The sequence below is a fragment of the Chiloscyllium plagiosum genome, unplaced genomic scaffold (genome assembly GCF_037043375.1).
Source record: "Chiloscyllium plagiosum isolate Xiang-an unplaced genomic scaffold, Cpla_swu_hap1 HiC_scaffold_2, whole genome shotgun sequence".
Classification (NCBI taxonomy): Eukaryota; Metazoa; Chordata; class Chondrichthyes; order Orectolobiformes; family Hemiscylliidae; genus Chiloscyllium; species Chiloscyllium plagiosum.
This window is the reverse complement of record NW_028270140.1, coordinates 125,846,653-125,870,181: the sequence shown is the minus strand read 5'-3', so window position 1 is coordinate 125,870,181 and position 23,529 is coordinate 125,846,653. Positions and strand designations below refer to the sequence as shown.

Genomic DNA, 23,529 nt, shown 5'->3' with positions numbered 1-23,529 from the left:
TTCAGGGAGCTAGGGTAGAAGCTGAGAGCTAGAACAAACAGTTGTTATCTCTGGTTTGTTACCCGTGATAGCAAAGCAAGGAATAGGGAGAGGTATCAGCTGAACACGTGGCTGCAAGAATGGTGCAGGAGGGAGGGTTTCAGGTACTTGGATAATTGGGGCTCATTCTGGGGAAGGTGGGACGTGTACAAACAGGACGGTCTTCACTTGAACCAGAAGGGTACTAATATCCTGGATGGGAAATTTGCTGGTGCTATTTGGGTGGTTTTAAACCATCCCAACAAGGGGATGGGAACCTGAGGTGTAGTTGCAGTGCTCAGGATGAGAGTAGGGAGGGCACAGACAGGATTTCACGGTCACAGGAATGTGCTGGCAGACAGCAAGCTGGTTTGAAGTGTGTCTACTTCAATGCCAGAAGTATCCAAAATAAGGTAGGTGAGCTTGAAGCATGGATAGTACCTGGGACTTCGATGCTGTAGCCATTTCGGAGACATGGATAGAGCAGGATGAGGAATGGATGTTGCAGGTTCCAGGGTTTAGATCTTTCATTAAGAACAGGGAAGGCGGTAAAAGAGGGGAGGTGTGGCCTTGTTAGTCAAGGATAGTATAACAGTGGCTGAGAGAACTTTTGATAAGGACTCATCTACTGAGGTAGTATGGGCTGAGGTTAGAAACAGGAGAGGAGAGGTCACAGTGCTTGGTGTTTTTTATAGGCCTCCGCAGAGTTCCAGGAAGGTGGAGGAGAGGATTGGCAAAACTATTCTGGATAGGAGTAAAAGGAACAGGGTGGTCATTATGGGGGACTTTAACTTCCCCAACATTAACTGGAAATGCTATAACTCTAGTACATTGGACAAAAACTGATCCATCCGATGTGTACAGGAGGGTTTCCTGACACAGTATGTCAAAGGGCTGACAAGAGGGGAGACCCACTGGATCTGCTGCTTGGTAATGAACGCGTTTGACTTTATATGTAGGTGAACACTTTGGAGAGAGTGACCATAATTCAATTACGTTTAGTGTAGCAATGGAAAGAGATAGGTACATGCCACAGGTCAAGAGTTATCGATGGGGCAAGGGCAATTATAATGTGAATAGGCAAGAATTAGGATGCATAGAATGGGGTAGAAAAATTCAGGAGATGCAGACAATGGAAATGTGGAGCTGGTTTAAGGAACAGATATTGCGTCTCATTGATAGGTATGTCCCTGTCAGGCAGGGAGGAAGTGATAAGGTAAGGGAATTGTGGTTTACTACAGAAATAACCTCTCTTGTTAAGCAGGAGGCTTATGTATTGATGAGGAAAGATGGTACAGATGAGGCGATGAAGAGTTACAGATCAGCTAGGAAGGATTTAAAGAGTTAAGAGCAAAGAGGACACAAGCAGTCTTTAGCAAATAGAATAAAGGAGAACGCTAAAGCTTTTTATAGGTATGTGAGGAATAAAAGGATGACTAGAGTAGGAATAGGTCCAGTCAAAGACAGAAGTGGGAAGTTGAGTGCAGACCCTGTGGAGATTAGAGAGGTGCTAAATGAACACTTCTCATCTGTTTTCACTCAGGAAAAGGAGAATATTGCAGAATTGGGCTGCGAGGTGGCAAATGGAGTTCAATGCAGCTAAATGTGAGGTGATGCACTTTGGGAAGAATAACAGGAAGGCAGAGTACTGGGTCAACAGAAAGATTCTTAGTAGTGTGGATGTGCAGAGGGATCTTGGAGTCCATGTACATAGATCCCTGAAAATTGCCACCCAGATTGATAGTGCTGTTAAGAAGACATACAGTGTGTTAGGTTTCATTTGTAGAGGGACTGAGTTCCAGAGCAGCAATATCATGCTGCAACTATACAAAACGCTAGTGCAGCCGCACATGGAATATTGTGTATAGTTCTGATCGCTATATTTCGGGAAGTATGTGTAAGCATTGGAAAAGGTGCAGCGGAGATTTACTAGGATGTTGCCTGGTGTGGAGGGAAGGCCTTATGAGGAAAGGCTGAGACTTGGGTCTGTTCTCATTGGAAAGAAGAAGGCTAAGAGGGGATTTGATAGAGACATACAAGATAATTAGAGGATTAGATAGGGTAGACAGTGAAAGACTTTTTCCTAGGATTATGACATCAGCCTGTATGAGGGGGCATAACTACAAATTGAGGGGTGATAGATTTAAGTTAAATGTCAGAGGCATGTTCTTTACTCAGTGGTAAGGGTGTGGAATGCCTTACCTGCTAATGTAGTTAACTCGGCCACATCAGGGAGATTTAAACAATTCTTTGATAAGCACATGGATGATGATGGGATAATGTAGGTGATGAGCTGAGCATAGTTCACAGGTCGGTGCAACATTAACGGCTGAAGGGCCTTTCTGCGCTGTATTGTTCTATGACTCAGCTAGAGAAAAGCTTAGAATAAAGGAAGTATGAGAAGATAGTAGTTCAGTGGATGATTCTGATTCCAATTCAGGATTTGATTTTAATTAGAATTCCTTTTTTGAATGTCTAAAGTGTAGTTTATCTCAGTTGAAAAGATGGCTATCACGTTGAGATGACCAAACAATGCTTGGGCCTTACTGTTAGAGTGACTTGCTTATCACTACTATGAATGTGTACACCAGTTTATCAGAAGAATTGTCTGCAGACTATCTAGGTCATAGAGTCCTAGAGATGTACAGCATGGAAAGAGACCCATTGATCCAACCCATCCATGCCGACCAGATATCCCAAATGAATCTAGTCCCACCTGCCAGCACCCAGCCCAAATCCCTCCAAACCAATCTCCATATACCCATCCAAATGCCTTTTAAATGTTGCAATTGTACCAGCCTCCACCACTTCCTTTAGCAGCTCATTCCATACATGTACCACCCTCTGTGTGAAAAAGTTGCCACTTAGGTCTCTTTTATATCTTTCCCCTCTCACCCTAAACCTATGCCCTCTAGTTCTGGACTCCCCCCACCCCAGGGAAAATACTTTGTCTATTTACCCTATCCATGTCCCTCATGATTTTGTAAATCTCTATAAGGTCACCCCTCAGACTCCAACGCTTCAGGGAAAACAGTCCCAGCCTGTTCAGCCTCTCCCTATAATTCGAATCCTCCAACCCTGGCTACATTCTTGTAAATCTTTTCTGAACCCTTTCAAGTTTCGCAACATCTTTCTGATAGGAAGGAGACCAGAATTGCATGCAATATTCCAACAGTGGCCTAACCAATGTCCTGTACAGCTGCAACATGACCTCCCAACTCCTATACTCCATACTCTGACCAATAAAGGAAAGCATACCAAACGCTGCCTTCACTATCCTATCTACCTGCAACTCCACTTTCAAGGAGCTTGAACCTGCACTCCATGGACCTTGTTCAGCAACAGTCCCTAGGACCTTACCATTTAAGTGTCTAAGTCCTGCGAAGATTTGATTTCCCAAAATTCAGCACCTTGCATTTATCTGAATTAAACTCCATCTGCCACCTCTCAGCCCATTGGCCCATCTGGTCAAGATCCTGTTGTAATCTGAGGTAACCTTCTTTGCTGTCCACTACACCTCCAATTTTGGTGTCATCTGCAAACTTACTAGCTAGGCCTCTGAAGCTCCCATCCAAATCATTTATATAAATGACAAAAAGTAGAGGGCCCAGCACCGATCCTTGTGGTACTCCACTGGTCACAAGCCTCCTATCTGAAAAACAACCCTTCACCACCACCCTCCGTGCTCTCTTTTTTTGAGCTAGATCTGTATCCAAATGGCTAGTTCTCCCACATCCCGTGTGATCTAACCTTGCTAACCATTCTCCCATAGGGAACCTTGTCTAACACCTTACTGAAGTCCATATAGATCACATCTACTGGTTTGCCCTCATCAATCCTCTGTCACTACTTCAAAAAACACCAAGTTTGTGAGATGTGATTTCCCAAGCACAAAGCCATATTGACTATCCCTAATCAGTCCTTGCCTTTCCAAATACATGTGCATCCTGTCCCTCTGGATTGCCTCCAACAACTTGCCCATCACAGATGTCAGGCTCACTGGTCTATAGTTCACTGGCTTGTCCTTACCACCCTTCTTAAACAGTGGCACCACGTTAGCCAACCTCCAGTCTTCTGGCACCTCACCTGTGACTATCGATGATACAAATATATCTCCAGAAGAGGCACAGCAATCACTTCCCTAGCTTCCCACAGAGTTCTAGGGTACATCTCATCAGGTCCTGGGGATTTATCCATCTTTATGCATTTCAAGACATCCAGCACTTCCTCCTCTGTGTAATATGGACATTTTTCAAGATATCACCATCTGTTTCCCTACAGCCTATATCTTCCATATCCTTTTCCACAGTAAATACTGATGCAAAATACTCATTTTAGTATCTTCCCCATTTTCTGCGGCTCCACACAAAGGCAATCTTGCTGACCTTTTGAGGGGCCCTATTCTCTCCCTAATTACCCTTTTGTCCTTAATGTATTTATAAACACTCTTTGGATTCTCCTTTTTAAATTCTATTTGCCAAAGCTATCTCATTTTCCCTTTTTGCCCTCCTGATTTCCCTCTTAAGTATACTCCTACTTTCTTTATACTCTTCTAAGGATTCATTCGATCTATCCTGTCTGTACCTAACCTATGCTTCCTTAATTTTCTTCACCAAACCCTCAATTTCTTTAGTCATCCAGCATTCCCTATACCTACCAGCCTTTCCTTTCACCCTAACGGGAATACACTGTCTCTGGACTCTTGTTATCTCATTTCTGAAGGCTTGCCTTTTTCCAGCTGTCCCTTTTACCTGCAAACATCTGCCCCCAATCAGCTTTTGAAAGTTCTTGCCTAATAGTGTCAAAATTGGCCTTTCTCCAATTTAGAACTTCAACTTTTAGATCTGGTCTATCCTTTTCAACCACCATTTTAAATCTAATAGAATTATGGTCGCTGGTCCCAAAGTGCTCCCCCACCAACACCTCACTCACCTGCCCTGCCTTATTTCCCAAGAGTAGGTCAAGTTTTGCACCTTCTCTAGTACATATATCCACATATTGAATCGGAGTTTTTCTCGTACATTTAACAAATTCCTCTCCATCTAAACCCTTAATATTATGGTAGTCCCAGTCTGTTTGGAAAGTCATAATCCCCTGCCATAACCACCCTATTATTCTTACAGATAGCTAAGATCTCCTTACAAATTTGTTTCTCAATTTCCCTCTGACTATTAAGGGGGGGGGGGGGGGGGGAGGGTTTATAATGCAATCCCAATAAGGTGATCATCATCCCTTTCTTCTTTCTCAGTTCCACTCAACTAACTTCCCCAGATGTATTTCTGGGAATATCCTCCCTCCGTACAGCTGTAATGCTATCCCTTATCAAAAACGCCACTCTCCCTCCTCTCTTGCCTCCCTTTCTATCCTTCCTGTAGTGTTTGTATCCTGGAACATTAAGATGCCAGTCCTGCCCATCCCTGAGCTGTGTTTTTGTAATTGCTATGATATCCCAGTCCCATGGTCCTAACCAACTCCTGAGTTCATTTGCTTTCCCTTGCATTGAAATATATGCAATTGAATTTATTAATCCTATCTTGTCCCTGCCTACTCTGTTTGACTCGCTTCTGTTCTCAACTGTACCAGTCTCAGATTGATCTCTTTGCTCACTATCTCCCTGGGTTCCCCCACCCCTGCCACCTTACTAGTTTAAATCCTCTCGAGCAGCTCTAGCAAATCTCCCTGCCAGTATATTAGTCCTTTTCCAATTTAGGTGCAATCCGTCCTTCTTGTACAAGTCACTTCTACCCCAAAAGAGATTCCAATGATCCAAAAATGTGAATCCTTCTCCCATACACCAGCTCCTCAGCCATACATTCATCTACTGTATCCTCCTATTCCTGCCCTCACTAGCTCATAGCACCGGGAGTAATTCAGATATTAGTACTCTTGGACCTCCTTTTTAAATTCCTGCCTAACTCTCTGTAATCTCCTCTGTAATGTGTTAAGTATGAAGTGTTAAATGTTTGAGCTTGATTTTCTGAAACTTATCAAAAATTGAGGACTATAAAACAGAAACCAATCAGACATTCGTAGAATTTGTAAGGGAAAATAAAATGCTGAGACCAGTGCTTTCAATCACTGAAGTTAGAGGAAACTTTTTGCAAATGTGAGGGAAGTCATAACTATTCAAGTATTCCAAACTCGTATTCCAGTAACTCTAAAGACTTACTTAATGGTCAAGTATCATTGATCTGAGAAGAGGCAGTTCTGTTTGATAATTATATCACACAGACAATTGGGAAAATTGTCATATAGGAATCAACAAGGAACCTGGAGGAATGGAAAAGTTTCAGCTTTATGGAAAAAATAAGGCCATCAATATAATACAGAAGAAAAGCTAGAAACCTAAAATCAATATAAAGAAAATAAATGCTTACATTGTAGTAAGACTGGATATAATAAAAATAATTGCTGAAAGTTAAATAGGAGACCAATTGTAATATTGGGAATGCCTCTGACATTCTCAGAAAATAGGGCATCAGGAAAAGAAATGGACATTGAAACTGTTGTATCATGTTCCCACATGATTAGGAAGCAAGAGATTACCTGGTCAATTAAGAAAATTCTTCCTTGGTCATTGTGAAAGAGAATCAGACCACTAGAGCTTCTGAAATTTTTATTCAGGGCCAGCACTAAGCCAGGACCAGCAGCAGCTACCAAACATTCCTCATGAAGAGGTTGCAGCAGAGGTCCCGTCAGGATGATGTGATACGTGAGGCTCAGAGTCCATTATCCTGGATATATTTTCTTTCAGATGAGCAAGACAGTGTTGCTACCAAATGTGGATGTCCTGGGATACTATCACAATACTTGTCATATGCTGGAGCAGGACTTAGAATCTAAATATCAGTGGCTATCTTGTCCTGGTGACAGCTGCACTAATTTTTTAAGTGACTTGCTGCTTCTGAGAATCATTGGGAAACTGCATGAGATCTCTCAATCCTCAACCCACAAAAGTATCAAGTCTGTTACTGATACAATTTGTGTAAGATCACACTACTTAGCCTTGTTACGGGAACACAAGGTTATTGCTGCAGCCCAGGCAACAAGTTGCCAATATAGTTGGCTTCCCCTAGCTTATACACTAGACACACATCAAATTGAGAATGGTATGTTATAAACATGACTGACTTAATAAACGGAGACATCCAGACAATGTACACGTCATCTGCAATCATCAGTATCACATCATAGAGGTCTGTGCCAGGTACCCTTGAAGCTGCTGTAATGTCTACATGCTTGATAACTCCCAACTTTCCTGCTTAATTTTAAGGGTTGGATGTATTACAAGGGATGGCTTCTGGGAGACAAGGCCTGTGCTTCACAAATGTGACTGAAATCTGTTACGCAACCCCCTAACTGAGGCAGAGTAGAGATGCAATGCAGCCCATTCTTCCAGTAGGGCCACATGGAGCAGACTATCATCCTGCTGAAGATGAGATTCTGATGCTTAGATCAGTCTGGTTTTGGGGTTCAGTGTGCTGTAGGGGGTTCAAGAAGACAGCTCACCACTACCTTCAAGGAAAACTCAACAACTGATCCAGCCAGCAATGCCTTGTCACATGAGTGAATATCTTAAAAAGCATAGTTGAAACACATTAAACATATTTTAGTCTCTTTGTTCTAACATACGAAGCCCCAAAGCATCTTTAGGAACATCATAGCATCATCCAGGAAACCGGCTATTCATTAGAATCTTTAGTGTCATTGGCCTCCTCAGGTGAGAAGGAGACGATCCTGTACTTTTAACACCCTTTTGTTGCTTGCAAGTAGTTTTTTTTTCTTCTTTAGCACCCAGCTATATTAATTCAATTAAATCTTTGTTAACTACTTCAAAATGAAGAAGCCAAGTACAAGATTTCTTTGAGTAGAAGGAAGAGGAGTTTTATTACCTACTACCCAGAATAAAATAATTAAAACATGATTTAAAATATACATATTAAACACAGATCATAAACTTTAGGATGTTGTCTAGTGAAGGTAAGGCAGTTGCAGCTTTTAAGCATCCTTGAGTGATGAGAATGAAACCTGAGTCCCAAATGTTTAAGTATTGCCCTATTTCACCCCCATTGGAGAAATTTTCACCAGCAATTTTTGCAGTAATTTCTGCAATGCATCTGGCAGATAATACATACTGCTTCTACTGAACATTTTGTGGTGGAGGAACTGAAATATGGTGAATTTAGTTTCCATCAAGTGGACTGCTTTGTCCTAGATGGTTTCAAGCTTCACCAGGATTATTAGAGTTGCAGTCATCCAGGCCAGTGGAGTATATCATCACACACCTATTTGTGCATGTGCTTTTATGAAAGGATAGAGGAAACTACAAAAAGCATTAAGTTGCTTAAGTTTGAAGCAACTATGATTGATCTGATTTGTTTAGAGAAAACAACCATATTTTGGAAACATTATGGTTTCAGTCTGTAGCCATCCAAACTGAAGTTGAAACAGTTTTCTTGGAGCAAGGTGGTTAATTCTGAACAGTTGAAACAGCTTACCTCCATGTAAAGGTTGTAATTTGCAAGTTCCAGACCAGAAGTGTTTAGTTAAAACCCTGACGATATTCAAAGCTGGGAGTCTAACATCAGATGGGTGAATACTCAAGGAAGAGGCTATCAGTCTCCAGACCAGGAATTGAAAGCAACAGTTAAGTCAAAAATTATAGATACCCAGTATGATAGAGAAATTTGTTCTTTCTGGTGTTTGGGTATGATAAAAGTTTACTGTTGGAATAGATGGAATATTGTATTTTACTGTATATTTCAATCTTTTATATTATGTATGAATACTTTGGTTATTCTATTTTATCTTCTTTTTTTGTTTGTTTTGTTTAAACTTCTGTTTATTCTGTTAAAATCAGATCTTTGGCATTATGTACTTACATTCTAGTGAAAGATCTGATCATTAACTGAAAGAAAATGATTTGTCAAACCAGAATTTAGTTTTGGATCTGAATTGTCCAGTAATAACATCGGCTGCAATCATGACAAATCCCAAACTGATATGTCAGCAAACAGACTATTGCTAAGCAGGTGTTGTTAAGCAGGATAGCATTGTTCACACTTTGCTGATAATTGAGAGTAGATTGATGTAGCAGTAATTGGCAGGCTTGAATTTGTCCTACTTTTTCTCTACAGGACATAAATTGGCATATGAATATATGTCAATGTTGTAGCTATTAAATGCTACACAGTAAGCAAAACTATCTATTGAGCTGATCCATAAAACTAAACCTTTTTGCCATCAGCTCCATAAGCTCAATTATTAGTTATGTGTAGAACACTGTTGAAACTAGTCACTAGTCAGGTATACTGTATAAGTTACATAATTTACAATTTGTTTTATAAACATTGTTTGAGTTTTCAAACAAAGTTAGAGTAGGGCTCTGCAAGAATTTAAAAGAAGTTAGACATGTTTCCAACACAATTATGTAGTAGAGGTATCTAGGATACATTGCAGGTTTCGATTGATTAGTATGTAAATCACAGAATTTTTTCAAATCTGGATGAAGGTTTCAGGGCAACTGTCCACAAGTCCATGGATGATACAAAAGCTTGTGTGAGTGATATGCCTGAAACAAGATAAAGAAATTGCGCACAAATATTGATAAGTTAAGGCAATTGGTCTAAGTTTGGAAGATGGCATTAATCATTCATAAATGTAATGTTATGCAAGTGGGTAAGGGCAATGTCAAGCATGTGTGCAACATAAGGAATTGAATTCTCAAGGCTCCTAAACAAGAGAACGAGTACACTGTCTTCCTTCTTGAGTCTTTCTAAAGTTCTATGATCAGTGCTTCCAGCAGTGTTACAATGTTTTGGTGGGGTGATTAAATAACAAAACAAATTCTGGCACTTTTTCATATCCAATTTAAATCTTCATTTGGAATACTGTGCCCAGTTTTAGTTCGCTCATTAAGCAATTTTAAAAGCTGTGTAGAATGTTCAGCAAAGGATGTTAAATCAATTTTAGCTTAATTGCCGTCAATATCACAATACACTTAGTATATTTCTACTTTTCTACTCAAAGGCAGAAATAAAGGAAACTTGATTTAGCTAAATTATGAAGTAATTGATGACATCTAATTCTTTGATTATTCAATGTAGTTAGGCTATTTGAGGTACATTCTACAGGAAAGAAAGGCAGAACAACATGTATTTATACAGCAACTTTAGTATAATATACTGTCCCAAGACTCTTCAGAACCATTGCAAGTGAAATGCTGATAAAGAATGACATAAGGAGTTATTAAAACGATCACTATGATCTATGAGGTAAATTTTAAAATGTAAAGCTGAAAGACAGGTAGAGAAGTGGAAAGATTTGATGAGGACCTTCAAAAACAAGCCACTTACAAGTTCGCTGATGACACCACCGTAGTCGGTCGAATCTCAGGTGACGACAAAACAAACTACAGACGACTGGTGGAAGACCTGGAAAAATGGTGCACGGAGAACAACCTAGCTCTCAATGCTGGCAAAACCAAAGAACTCATTATTGACTTTCAGCAGAATGTTACTTATGCCCCCCCTACATTAACAGCATGGAGATGGAACGAGTGGAGAGTGTCAAGCTCCTGGGAGTGGTCATCCACAACAAGATTTCTTGGACTCTTCATGTGGACTCACTGGTTACAAAGGCCCAACAACGCCTCTTCTTCCTCAGGCAGCTGAGGAAATTTGGCATGATGGCGAATACCCTTGCCAATTTTAATAGGTGCGCCACCAAGAGCATTCAGTCTGGATGTATCACTATCTGGTATGGCAACTGTACCATTCAAGATCATAGACTATTACAGACAGCGGTGAACTCGGCCTGGACAAGCACAAAGGCCAACCTCTCATCTATAGAATCCATCTACCAGGTCCCGTGTCAAGGAAAGGCTGCCAGCATTCTCAAAGGTTCATCCCACCTTGGCAATGTTTTTCTACAACCTCTACCATCAGGGAGAAGGCACAGAAGCCTGAACACGTGCACCATCCAGTTTCTTAACAGTTTCTACCCTATTGTTGTTAGAATACTGAATGGACTGTCAAACTCTTAACATTTGCCTGTACCTGTGGTTTTATTTTTGCCACAGTTTACCTATTTACTTACTTATGTTACTTTAACTCTGTGATCTGCCTATATTGCATGCAAGACAAAGCTTATCACTGTGCTTCGGTGCACATAACAATCGATTCAATTCAACGGGCCATGGAGGCTAACAGTAAGGTTGCCAATGATGAAAAGATTTAAATTGGATATGAAAAAGTGCCAGAATTGGCAAAGTTCAGATATTTCAGAGCATTGCTCTACTATAGGATGACAGAGGATCAGGTATACTGTATAAGTTACATAATTTACAATTTGCTTTATAAACATTGTTTGAGTTTTCAAACAAAGTTAGAGTAGGGCTCTGCAAGAATTTAAAAGAAGTTAGACATGTTTCCAACACAATTATGTAGTAGAGGTATCTAGGATACATTGCAGGTTTCGATTGATTAGTATGTAAATCACAGAATTTCTTTCAAATCACTACCCTGAGATAACTTAAGATTTTTATCAGTGTATGCTTTTTAAAAAGTGCGCTCTCAGCTCAGACAATGCATTAAAAATGAGGTTAGAGTCTGTGTGTCCCATCCTTGAGTCAGACTGGTTTTATTTCCAAAGTAGGTATTTATAAAGTGTCTGTCTGTCTGTCTGTTTTTAAACAAAATAAATTGTCTCTGCAAATACCTACAAATGCAAAATACATATTAATCAATTGAAACCTGCATCCGCATTCAACGTGACTAAAGACTTAATAACCATCTAGATTTGTCTAATACAGTTGCATGACACTTTGATATTTTACTTATAAATTCTGTGTCCTATGTATCCTGTCCCACTAGCTACCTGATGAAGGAGCAGCACTCCAAAAGCTTGCACTTTCAAATAAACCTGTTGGACTATAACCTGGAGTTGTGTGATTTTCAACTTCCTCTCAATGAGGCAATCAGCTCACAAATTATGTGCTGTATGCTCTTTTCTATGGTTGTGGCATTTGACCAAGCACATTCTGTGATGGAATACTCAGCAGGAGTCCCAGTAACATGCATGGCTACTGCATGTTCCATCTTAGAGGTAAGCAGCAGTTAAAGTCAGAGTTATAGAGCTCTACAGCATGGAAACAGACCCTTCCATCCAACTCATTGATGCTGACCAGATATCCTAAATTAATCTAGTTCTTAAATAACATCTGTCCTGACTATAGAAGAAGGCTGCTACTGACTGTGTACAACTGACCACCCCACCCACAAGCTATCCTTTCTCCTGGGACTACCTTCAGTCTCATCTCCATTACTTTCTGCTTGTTTAGAACTGGCTGTGATCCTGAAGTGGACATCTCTCAAATCTAGCATTGCTGGGACTACGGGATTAACTATCAGCTATCAAAGTGGAATGTCCAACTCTGGATGTAGATGGAAGAATTGCTATGAACCAGTGAATTCTCTGGCAAGTGTAAAGTGGCTCTGAGGATGCCAGCCTTTTATGTAGACAGTCTGCTGACAGACTGTTTCGTTTGGAGATCAGAGAACATGCACCATGTAAAATACTGCCCTATTAATCTCTCAAAGTGCTATGAGGTATGGCAAGTGATTAGGAAAGCAAATGAAATGTAATCATTAAATGGAAGCAGAATGGACTATAACTGAAGCAAAATGTCCCTCCTTTTATGCAATGCACTGGTAACACAGAAGGCAAAATTTCATAACAGGGAGGTGGGTGGCAGAGTGGGAGTGTAGTAGAGTGGGGAAGCCTGCTGCCTGTAGAGATAGGGTCACTGAATACTTCTAAGGCAGAAGTAGATGGATTATTGACTACAGGTGGAGTCAACAGATGTGAGCTTAAGAGGTATAGTTAGTAAGTTTGCAGATTACACTAAAATTGGAGGTGGTGTGGACAGCGAAGAAGATTACCTCTGATTACAATGGGCTCTTGATCAGATGAGCCAATAGGCTGAGGAGTAGTAGATGGAGTTTAATTTAGAAAAATGCGAGCTGCTGCATTTTAGGAAAGCAAATCTTAGGACTTTTACACCTTAATGGTAAGGTCCTAGGGAGTGTTACTGAACAAAGACCTTGGAGTGCAGGTTCATAGCTCCTTGAAAGTGGAGTCGCAGGTAGATAGGATAGTGAAGGTGGCATTTAGTATGCTTTTCTTATTGGTCAGAGAGTATGGAGTACAGGAGTTGGGAGGTCATGTTGCAGCTGTACAGGACATTGGTTAGAACACTTTTAGGATTCTGCACGAAATTCTGGTCTCCTTCCTATTGGAAGGATGTTGTGAAACTTTGAAAGGGTTCAGAAAAAATTTACAAGGATGTTATCGGGTTGGAGGATTTGAGCTATAGGGAGAGGCTGAATAGGCTAGGGCTGCTTTCCTGGAGCATCAGAGGCTGAGGGGTGACCTTATACAGCGGCATGGATAGAGTAAATAGACAAAGTCTTTTCCCTGGGGTGAGAGTGCAGAACTAGAGGGCATAGGCTTAGGGTGAGCAGGGAAAGATATAAAAGAGACCTAAGGGGCAACCTTTTCATGCAGAGGGTGGTGCGTGTGTGGAATGGGCTGCCAGAGGAAGTGGTGGAGGCTAGTACAATTGCAACACTTAATAATCATCTGGATGGGTATATGAATAGGAAGGGTTTGGAGTGATATGGACCAGGTGCTGGCAGGTGGGACTAGATTGGGTTGGGATATCTGATCGGCATGGACGAGTTGGACCAAAGGGTCTGTTTCCATGCTGTACATCTCTGTGACTCTATAACAGGTATTTGGGCAGGCAGGTAAGTGGAGCTGAAGGCACAATCAAATCAGTCTATTACTGGCAGAACAAGTTTGATGTGCCAAATGTCCTACTCTTGGTCCAATTTCATATGGTCATATGCTTTTATGGGAACCAGGAGGTGTCTCATAGAAGGTTTTCAGGAGAGAATTGGGAGCAGGAAAGTAAACCTTGTCTCACCCTCAGGGCATGGAAGCAATTGTATTCACTATCTTCACATGGGCAGTCATGATCAGTGAATGCAGCTTCACATAGCATCCTCTACTCTCCACTCCTTTTGACCTTTCATGCTCCCCATGACCCATCAACATTCAGGACACAAGCCTAGCACTTAGATACCACAGCTGCAAACTCAAAATGCTGGAATTCCCTTCCCAGTATCACTTTAAATGAACCTGCATCAAATGGACTGCAGTAAAGAAGTGGCTAACTATGATCTTCTCACAGGCAATTAGAGGTGGGGAATAAATGCTTGATCTGCAAGTCATGTTTACAACCCGCAAAAGAATGAAACAAAACTTCATGTTCATACACCTTGCAATAATCCCTGCCTCTCTCTGTCTCCAAGAACGATCAGCTATTCAGCTGTGGCAGGCAAATCACCCAAACACACTGCACCACAAATCACTGACTTTCTTCCTACATAGATTGTTACCAAAGTCAAGGAGGATGGAAGAGTGTTACTTGAATGTGACACATTGCACTGTGGAGAACTTTGAATCCATATTTTAAGCCTTTTAATAATTAACAAAATATCCATTACATGTTTTATTAATGAACTGAAAGGAATAAATAGAGATAAACTATTTTACTGGATCTAAAGTGAGTTTTCATAAATTACAATCCAGAAACAAGCAGTAATTCTAGAAGTTTCTGTAGATTGTTTGTTTATATTGAAAATATTCCAAGTCAATAATTCCTTATGAGTTTGAATTACTGACTGAGTGAACTGTTGTTGTGGTTCGTGGTGTGATCACTCAACCCCTCCAAAATGTTGCAGCCTCAGATGAGACTACAGAAAGTATGTTATCTAATATATTCATTCACTAGGTCCTATTAGGATTTAGTCACATTCTGGAATGTACTTCATGGATTAAGTTAACACATGAGAATTTGCTGTGGTAACTTAATTGCAATGAATGAATGCATGGCTTGGCAGTGAAATGCTCTTAAATACCCATACAAGAAACAGACAATAAAAGCTATCTGGGAGTTAGTCCAAGGCCATAATCAAGAAGTTCACATGAAGTCATAAACTGGAACGGTAATGCTGAAACAATTTATAACATTTGTCCAAACCCAAAGATTAAATGATATTGTTAAAATTATTCCCAGTTATCTGCAATTGTTAATTTTAATATATTGTATTCAGGACCTATCCTGTTTTATGTATTGTACTATTCATATTGGTCAAGTGTCAATAACAACCCTTGCTTTGGCTTATGTTAATGTTCACACTGCAGGATTTGCTTTTACACTACAAATTTAGTGAGTCACTGGGCAATTGACAGGCTCCAGTGCGTATAATCTCTAAATTACTGTTTCTTATATTCGGGTCAAATAGTTAACACAAGTATCATGCTCCTTAATTTACTATTTTAAAGCAAGTTCAAACCATCTTTGTTTAAGTTAATGGTCTCTATTAACATATCACCCAAGTATGCTAAGTGTCAGTTTGATGATATTGTCAGTAAGTTTTAGACCCTAATGTAATGAACATCTTATATATTTTAATAATGATAACAAAGACACATTTAAAATAACTCCACAGAGGCTGTATCCTCTCCCCAAATCACCGTTATTTATGCATGGAGAATCCTTAAAATTGTTTCAGCTCCCTCAGAATCAGGTTTCAATTAAAAGAACTTCAGACACTCCTGTTTATATCTGTCAGCCAGGGCTCCCTGATTGGGGTTGTTAATCTGGCCCAATCAGGGAACTCATTCTCATGGGCTGACCTTGTTATGATTATTACATCCCTCTCCCTCTGAGTCCGAGGGCACAGGCTAGTTCTTTTGTTTGGTAGCTCCTCCTGTGGCATTTTAGCTGCTTGGGTTCTTCCAACTCTACCTCGGATATGGGTAGTGTGTAACACACAGTAGCTCCCCTCGCAAGCTGGAGCATCTTGGGGAGAAATTCATTCTCCTCTTTAGGTGGCAAAAGTGTTGAGATGGCATTGTCTGCTGTATCCATCTTCAATGCTTGCTGGAGAGGGAGAACCCATGGATTCCAAAACAGTCAAAGGTAATTGAGGAGCTCCCTCACTGTTTGCAAGTTTTCAGCTTTCATGTGGTCCACATGTTTGTTCAGGACTGTCATACCTACCAAACTTGTAATGTCATTGGACCCCACCTTGTGTCAACCAAGTCTCTTACCCATGCAGAGCCATTCCCATAGTTCCTACACCAAACATCATGCATAAAAGTAAATAGTCTCTCCTGCTTAGTGGAGTCATGTCCTGCATTGGCGTTCCTGAAGCCTTTGCATCTCTCCCAAACTTCCGGGAAGATCAGATTTAACCTGGTGCAGAGCATTCTCCCTATGAGCAACTCTGCTGGTGTTATCCCTGTAGTTACAAGAGGGGAGGTTCTATAATCAATAGGAACTGGGACAACTTGGTATCTAGTGAAGCTGTAGGCTGTTTCTTTAAGCCTGCCTTCAAAGTTTGGACTGCTCGTTCATTAAGCCCTTGAAAAGACCTGCATAATTGACAAGTCCAGGGTTTACCCAGTCATTCCCATGAATATGAGGGAGCTGTTGGCAGTAATTTCTGTCCATTTTGGCACTCTGGGCACTGCCAACTAATGTGGCTGTCTCTGCATCCAGTCTTGGCTACCAGACAACTTTTCATCAACATCTTCATTTTGGACATCCCTCGTTGCAGTTCAGCCAGTATCTGATGGTAACCTTTGTTCAGGACAATCACTCTTGCACCCCATAGTAATATGCCATCCTTTATTGTGATCTGGTCTCTCTGGGTCCAAAACGAGTACAATTCTGGTTGTGATGGCCATTCGGCTGCCCCTATCAACAGCTGTTTGTTTTGCTAGGATCGGACCTTTCTGGGTCCAATGTCTGATAGCTATGCCTGGAAATATATCCAGAAAATGTAAAACTGTTATGGACTTTTCTGGTGGCAGCACTGCCGGCTGTGTATCTACCAGTAGGAAGCAGCTCAATGCATCCGCATTTGCTATTAGCCTCCTGAATGGTGTTCCCATTTGTCATTATACACATTTAGTATTAGACTCCACAGCTGAATTTGGCCTGAAGCTATGGGAGGCACTGCCTTGTCCTCTTCAAGTAGATCTAGCAGGGTTTGTGGTCCATTATTACTACAAATTTATGTTCGTAAAAGTATTGGTGGAACTTACTGACTCCAAATATGATCAATCTTCCTCCTTTATCTGGGTATATTTATGCTCTGCATTAGCCAAAGTTCTGGATGCATACACTATTGGGCATTCCCCTCCATTGGGCCACCTATGAGCTAATACTACCCCGATGCCGTACACTGAGGCATCACATGTCAATACAAGATCTCACTTGGGATCATAGTGTGCCAATAACTTAGAGGATGTGAGCTGTTTCTTCAATTCCATGAAAGCTATGGCTTGGCTATGCGACCACTTCCAAGGCTGACACTTTCTTTGGAGTTGATGCAAAGGTATCAGGATGGAGGCCAGGTTATGTATGAAATTTGAATAATTATTCATCAGCCCAAGGAAAGCCGAAGTTCTGGTACAGATTTGGGAGCCAGGGCATCTTTGATTTGCCTTCACTTTATCTTCCAAGGTGTGTAACCCATTTTTGTTGACTTTGTAGCCCAAGTAGGTCAATTGGGATGCCTGAAACATAGTTTTCCCTTCTACGGCATATACCCGCCTGGGAGAAACACCTAAGAACTATTCAAGTTCTGTTAGTGCTTCTTCTTGCTCTTTCTTGTAAGTAGCACATCTAGATAAATGGTGACCTGTGGTTGATCTTATAAAATACTCTCCATTGTCTGCTGAAAAATTGCACAAGCTGACAATACCCCAAATGGCATTCTCGTACATTGACAAAAACCCTTATGGGTATTAATTGTAGCATACTTCTGGCAATCCTCATCTACCCACAATTGAAAGCTTTGTGAAGGACAGCACCCTCCCACTCCCCTCCCCCCCGCACCCCCCCCAAAACCCCCGTCAGCTTTGTGCATAAATCCTTTCTGCGAGGGATCAGGTATTTATCCAGCTGCTAAAAGCAGTTTACATTTGTTTAAAATCCTCACAGGCAAACTGATCCATCAGGCTTCATAATTGGTATGACCAGTGCTGTCCATTCTGCAAACTGGACTGGTTTGATGATTCCTTCACTTTCTAGCTGTCTGATTTTTGTCCATAAGGTAATGGCACTGGGTGGCTTTGCCAAATTATGGAATTGCTTCCCACTCAATATGCAAGGTAGCCTTGGCTCCTTTGATAGTCCCTAGACTTACTGAAAACTTCCTGGTATTTAACTAGGACTTTGGCTCATCATTTTCTGATGAGAAAATGCCTATCTAGGTGACTCTCTCAACAAATTTCGTTCCTTCAAGCTTGGGCCTGAGCCTTTTAGTACAGTCAGTCAGTGGTAACTGAACCAACTGCTTTTCATAATAGACTGTAACTAAAATTATACCCTTAATCTGCAAAGGTTCTCCAGTACAGATTCTCGGTCTAGTCAATGTTTTGCGCAAACTTAAGGGTTGGAGTTCAGAGCGAATTTTGTTAAAGACTAGTTCTGTGATCACTGAACCTGGTGACCATTTAACCAGAAGTTTTTTTTTTGACTGGTTCTGATGTGGATGTTAAGCAATTTAACTGTTCCAAACCAGATGTAGGTAGACTTTCTATGGTATGCACTTTCCCGGATACTGGCCTATGAGTTCCCTTACTCAATTTAGCTAGAGTGGGACTCCTTTGAGTCCATATACTGACAGCAACTACAATGGCTTGCAAGCCCAGATCCTGGTGAAAATTCTAACCATTTGGCTAAGACTTGGCTTTGTTTTGGGGTTTTACTAGGGCTAATCTACAGATTCTGTCCAGGATTTGTCCTGAGTGAAGCAATGCCATTTCCTTCACTCAAGTGGTGTTCCCCAAGTTCAGTTGGTCTGGCGAGGGCACCCACTTCCATCAGAATACCCTGTCGCTCATATGCTCCTCTTGCCACATTTTCCAATGACAAAGCCAGTTGTAGCACCCATTTTGAAGTCCAGTTGAGCTTCAGCTAGTAAGCCCTTTTGCATGATCACTAGTCCCACCTACCAGTATCTCATTAAGATTTAAACCAAAGTCACATGCCAGTCATCTTAACCTAGTCAAAAATCCCAATTCAAATTCTCCTGGTTCTTGAATTGCTGAGTAAAACCAATAGCATCTCAGAATTAGATGAGACTTGGGGGTGGTAATATTCCTTAATTAAATCCATCAACTCTTGAAAGTTTTTAGTATCTGGTGCCTAAGGGAAAGTCAGGCTTCTAATAATCAAAAAATCTGCATATCCACAAACTGTCAGGAGAATTACTCATTGCTTTTCATCTTCCCAATATCATTTGCCCAGAAAAAGTAATAGGTTCTTTCCATATACTAGGTCCAGTCTTCAATGGCAGGATTCAATGAGTCAAGCTTCCCAAATAATGGCATGATGCCAGAAATGTTTATCCAACTTAAAGATGACTATTGTAAATTTTTTCAGGAGCATGCTTTTCTCTCATTGCCACTGAAATAACTCTATACAGACTGGTATCCTGTCACCAAGTCATCCTTTATTTACACATGGAGAGTCCTTGACACTAATCTAGCTTCCTCAGAGCCAGCACTCAGATTGAACAAAACCTCTGACACTCCTGTTTATATCTGTCAGCCAGGGTGCTCTCACTGGACAAATTAACAGCCTCAACAGGGTATATTCTATGATGTCCACCTGACTGACCTTGTTACAATCACTACAACGTTCACCAAGTAATAAACATCAACACAGTTAAAACGTACAGGTCTGCTATCACTGTCACTGACACGTTGTTGGGATAGGGGAAGGATTGGCAGCTAAATATCCCAAGAAAAAGGGTTTTCAAGACTGGGAAGGAGGTAAAAGCAGAGTGCTGTTACCACATTGATCACAGAATCAATTACAGCAGTAAGAAGGGATGATATCTTAGAAGCTCCTCCAATGTAGCCATATGTGTAAAACTTAAAACTGAACAGGGCAATAGTATTGCTGGGAGTGTCCAATAGGCCCCCTAATAGTCTGAGATAAACAGAATAGAACATACGGAGGCAAATTTCAAAGAAGAGCAAAAGGACATGACAGTAGGGAATTTCAACTTCCATAACATGATCTTGGGTTGTCATAGTGTGAAAGGTTTAGAGGGAGTGGAATTCTTAATGTACCCAGGAGAGCTTTTTAAGCCAGTAACATAACAAGCCCTACAAGCGAGAGGGCAGTCCTGCACTTAGTGTTAGGTAATGAAGCCAGGCAAGTGTTTGAAGTATCAGTGGAGGAGCATTGTGCAGACAGTGATCACCACTCCAGTACATTCAGGGTTGTTTTGGAAAAAGACAAGGATTGACCTGAAGTCAAAGTTGTGAACTGGAGGAAGTCTAATTTTAATAAGGTCAGTTATGATTTGACCAGAGTGGATTGGAAACAGATACTTTTAGGTAAATATGAGTCAGAGCATAAGACCATAATACATAGGAGCAGAAGTATGCTATTTAGCCCATTGGGTTTGCACCACCATTCAATGCAATTATCTGATAATCCGTAACTCTACTTTCCTGCTTTTTCCCTATAACTTTTTATTTCCTTAATGATTTAAAATCTGTGTTTCTCAGCCTTGAATATAGACAGTGACCCAACCTCAACAGCCCTCTGCAGTAAAGATGACTTTCTGAACCTCAAAGCAGAGACTAAAAGTATTTACATTTAGGCCGAGGAGTTTTCCTCCAATTACTTTAACATAGAATGCCAAGTTCACCAGACAATTTTAGAACACATCTTCAATTGTTGCTGCAGGGAATATCCATTAATTACTTTTAATGTTTATTGTCAGCAGTACAAAGTCATACCACTGCAATTGCCAATATTTAGGTCATTAGCCTTCTCCCATACTATTCAATTAAAATCCCATATTTTCATGAAGTTCAAAGTAGAGTTAGCCTTGGACATATCAACCATTCATTGCTAATAGTGTTACTACAAGGAACTACATTGCAAATTTAATCTGTGTTTTACTCAAAATGCTGAGGACAACTGTGTGATTGAATATGCTAACTTTAATTCAGGGGTTGTAAAAAGTACTCTAATTCATCACAAAATGTTTGGCATTCAGTTCATCCAAAAAATATATGTGGGATGCATTCAAGAAGGAAATAGGAAGAGTACAGAGCCAAAATGTTTCCAATAAATACAAATGGTGAAACAACAAATCTAGTGAACCCTGGACATCAAAGAATGTGCATGATTGAATAAAGACAAAAAGAAATCCTTAAGGCAGATACTGGTGGCTCAAACAGCAGAAGACCTAGAGGAGTACAGAATGTGTAAGAAGGAACTTTAAATGGGAACTAGGAGATTTAAGAAGGGTCATGATGAACAATAGCAGGTAAAATAAAGGAAAATCCTGTTATTTTGTAAGTATATTATGATTAAAAGGATAACTAAGTAAAAAGTAGGGCCTATGAAGGACCACAGTAGTTATTTTTGCTTGGAGATGTAGGTAAGATTCTAAATGAATTCTTTGTTGATGTTCACTAGTGAGAGGGATGATGAGGTATTGAAATCAGGGAGAAGGACTTTGAAAAAATTAAAGACATTAACACAGACAGAGACGAGTTTCCGAGTGATCTGACAAGCTTAAAAGTAGATAAATCCCCAGGGCCAGATTAAATGTATGAGGAGAAAGTGAGGTCTGCAGATGCTGGAGATCAGAGCTGGAAATGTGTTGCTGGAAAAGCGCAGCAGGTCAGGCAGCATCCAGGGAACAGGAGAATTGACGTTTCGGGCATAAGCCCTTCTTCAGGAAGGGCTGAAGAAGGGCTTATGCCCGAAACGTCGATTCTCCTGTTCCCTGGATGCTGCCTGACCTGCTGCGCTTTTCCAGCAACACATTTCCAGATTAAATGTATCCCAAGTTGTTGAGAGAGGTAATGGACAAAGTAGCAGGGGCACTAGCAATAATTTTCAATTCTCTCTGACCATTGGAGAGGTGCTCAAGGACTAAAGGATTGCCAATATGGTACTGTTATTCAATAAGGGAGCAAGGGATAAATCGGGGAACTACAGACCAGTCAGTCTAACCTATATGTTGTAAGTATTGGAAGCAATTCTAACGGACAGAATTAATCTACACTTGGAGAAGCAGGGATTAATCATGAACAATCAGCACAGTTTTGTTAAGGGTCATGTCTGAAAAATTTGACTGATTTTTTTCAGAGGTGTGTCGATGAGGACAGTGCATTTGATGTAGGCTACTTGGACGTTAGCAAAGCTTATGATAAGGTTCTACTACAAACCAACCAACTCCCACAGCTACCTGGACTACACCTCCTCCCATCCTGCCCCCTGTAAAAACGCCATCCCATTCTCCCAATTCCTTCGTCTCCGCCGCATCTGCTCCCAGGAGGACCAGTTCAAAATACGTACAACACAGATGGCCTCCTTCTTCAAGGACCGCAATTTCCCCCCCGACGTGGTCGACGGTGCCCTCCACCACATCTCCTCCACTTCCCGCTCCTCCGCCCTTGAGCCCCGCCCCTCCAACCACCACCAGGACAGAACCCCACTGGTCCTCACCTACCACCCCACCAATCTCCATGTACAGCGCATCATCCGCCGTCACTTCCGCCACCTCCAAACAGACCCCAGCACCAAGGATATATTTCCCTCCCCTATCAGCTTTCTGTAGAGACCACTCCCTCCGCGACTCCCTTGTCAGATCCACACCCCCCACCGACCCAACCTCCACTCCCGGCACCTTCCCTTGCAACCGCAGGAGGTGCAACACTTGCGCCCACACCTCCCCCCTCACTTCTCTCCAAGGCCCCAAAGGAAACTTCCATATCCGCCACAGATTCACCTGCACCTCCACCCACATCTTCTACTGCATCCGCTGCAGCCGGTGTGGCCTCCTCTATATTGGGGAGACAGGCCGCCTACTTGCGGAGCGATTCAGAGAGCACCTCTGGGCCACCCGGACGAACCAACCCAACCACCCTGTAGCACAGCATTTCAACTCCCCCTCCCACTCCACCGAGGATATGCAGGTCATTGGACTCATCCACCGCCAAACCACAACAACGCGACAGTCGGAGGAGGAGCGTCTTATCTTCCGACTGGGAACCCTCCAACCACAGGGGATGAACTTGGACTTCACCAGTTTCTTCATCCACCCTCCCCCCACCTTGTCTCAGCCGAATCCCTCCAGCCCGGCACCGCCTTCCTGACCTGCAGTCTTCTTCTTGACCTCTCCGCCTCCATCCTACTCTGACCTATCACCCTCACCTTGACCTCTTTCCACCTATCACATTTCCAACGCCCCTCCTCCAAGTCCCTCCTCCCTACCTTTTATCTTCTCCTGCTGAACACTCTCTGCTCATTCCTGAAGAAGGGCCTGTGCCCGAAAAGTCGAATCTCCTGTTCCCTGGATGCTGCCTGACCTGCTGTGCTGTTCCAGCAAT

General features: G+C 41.6%; 1 long non-coding RNA gene across 1 annotated transcript in view; it reads right to left on the bottom strand.

The window, feature by feature from the left end:
- Positions 1 to 10,767, bottom strand: part of LOC122558155 (uncharacterized) — a 260,883-nt gene extending 250,116 nt beyond the window's left edge. Inside the window, exon 1 of the long non-coding RNA XR_015761418.1 lies at positions 10,374 to 10,767. This is a non-coding gene — a long non-coding RNA (uncharacterized LOC122558155). The remainder of the gene's footprint in view (positions 1 to 10,373) is intronic.
- Between the last annotated feature and the right edge of the window lie 12,762 nt (positions 10,768 to 23,529).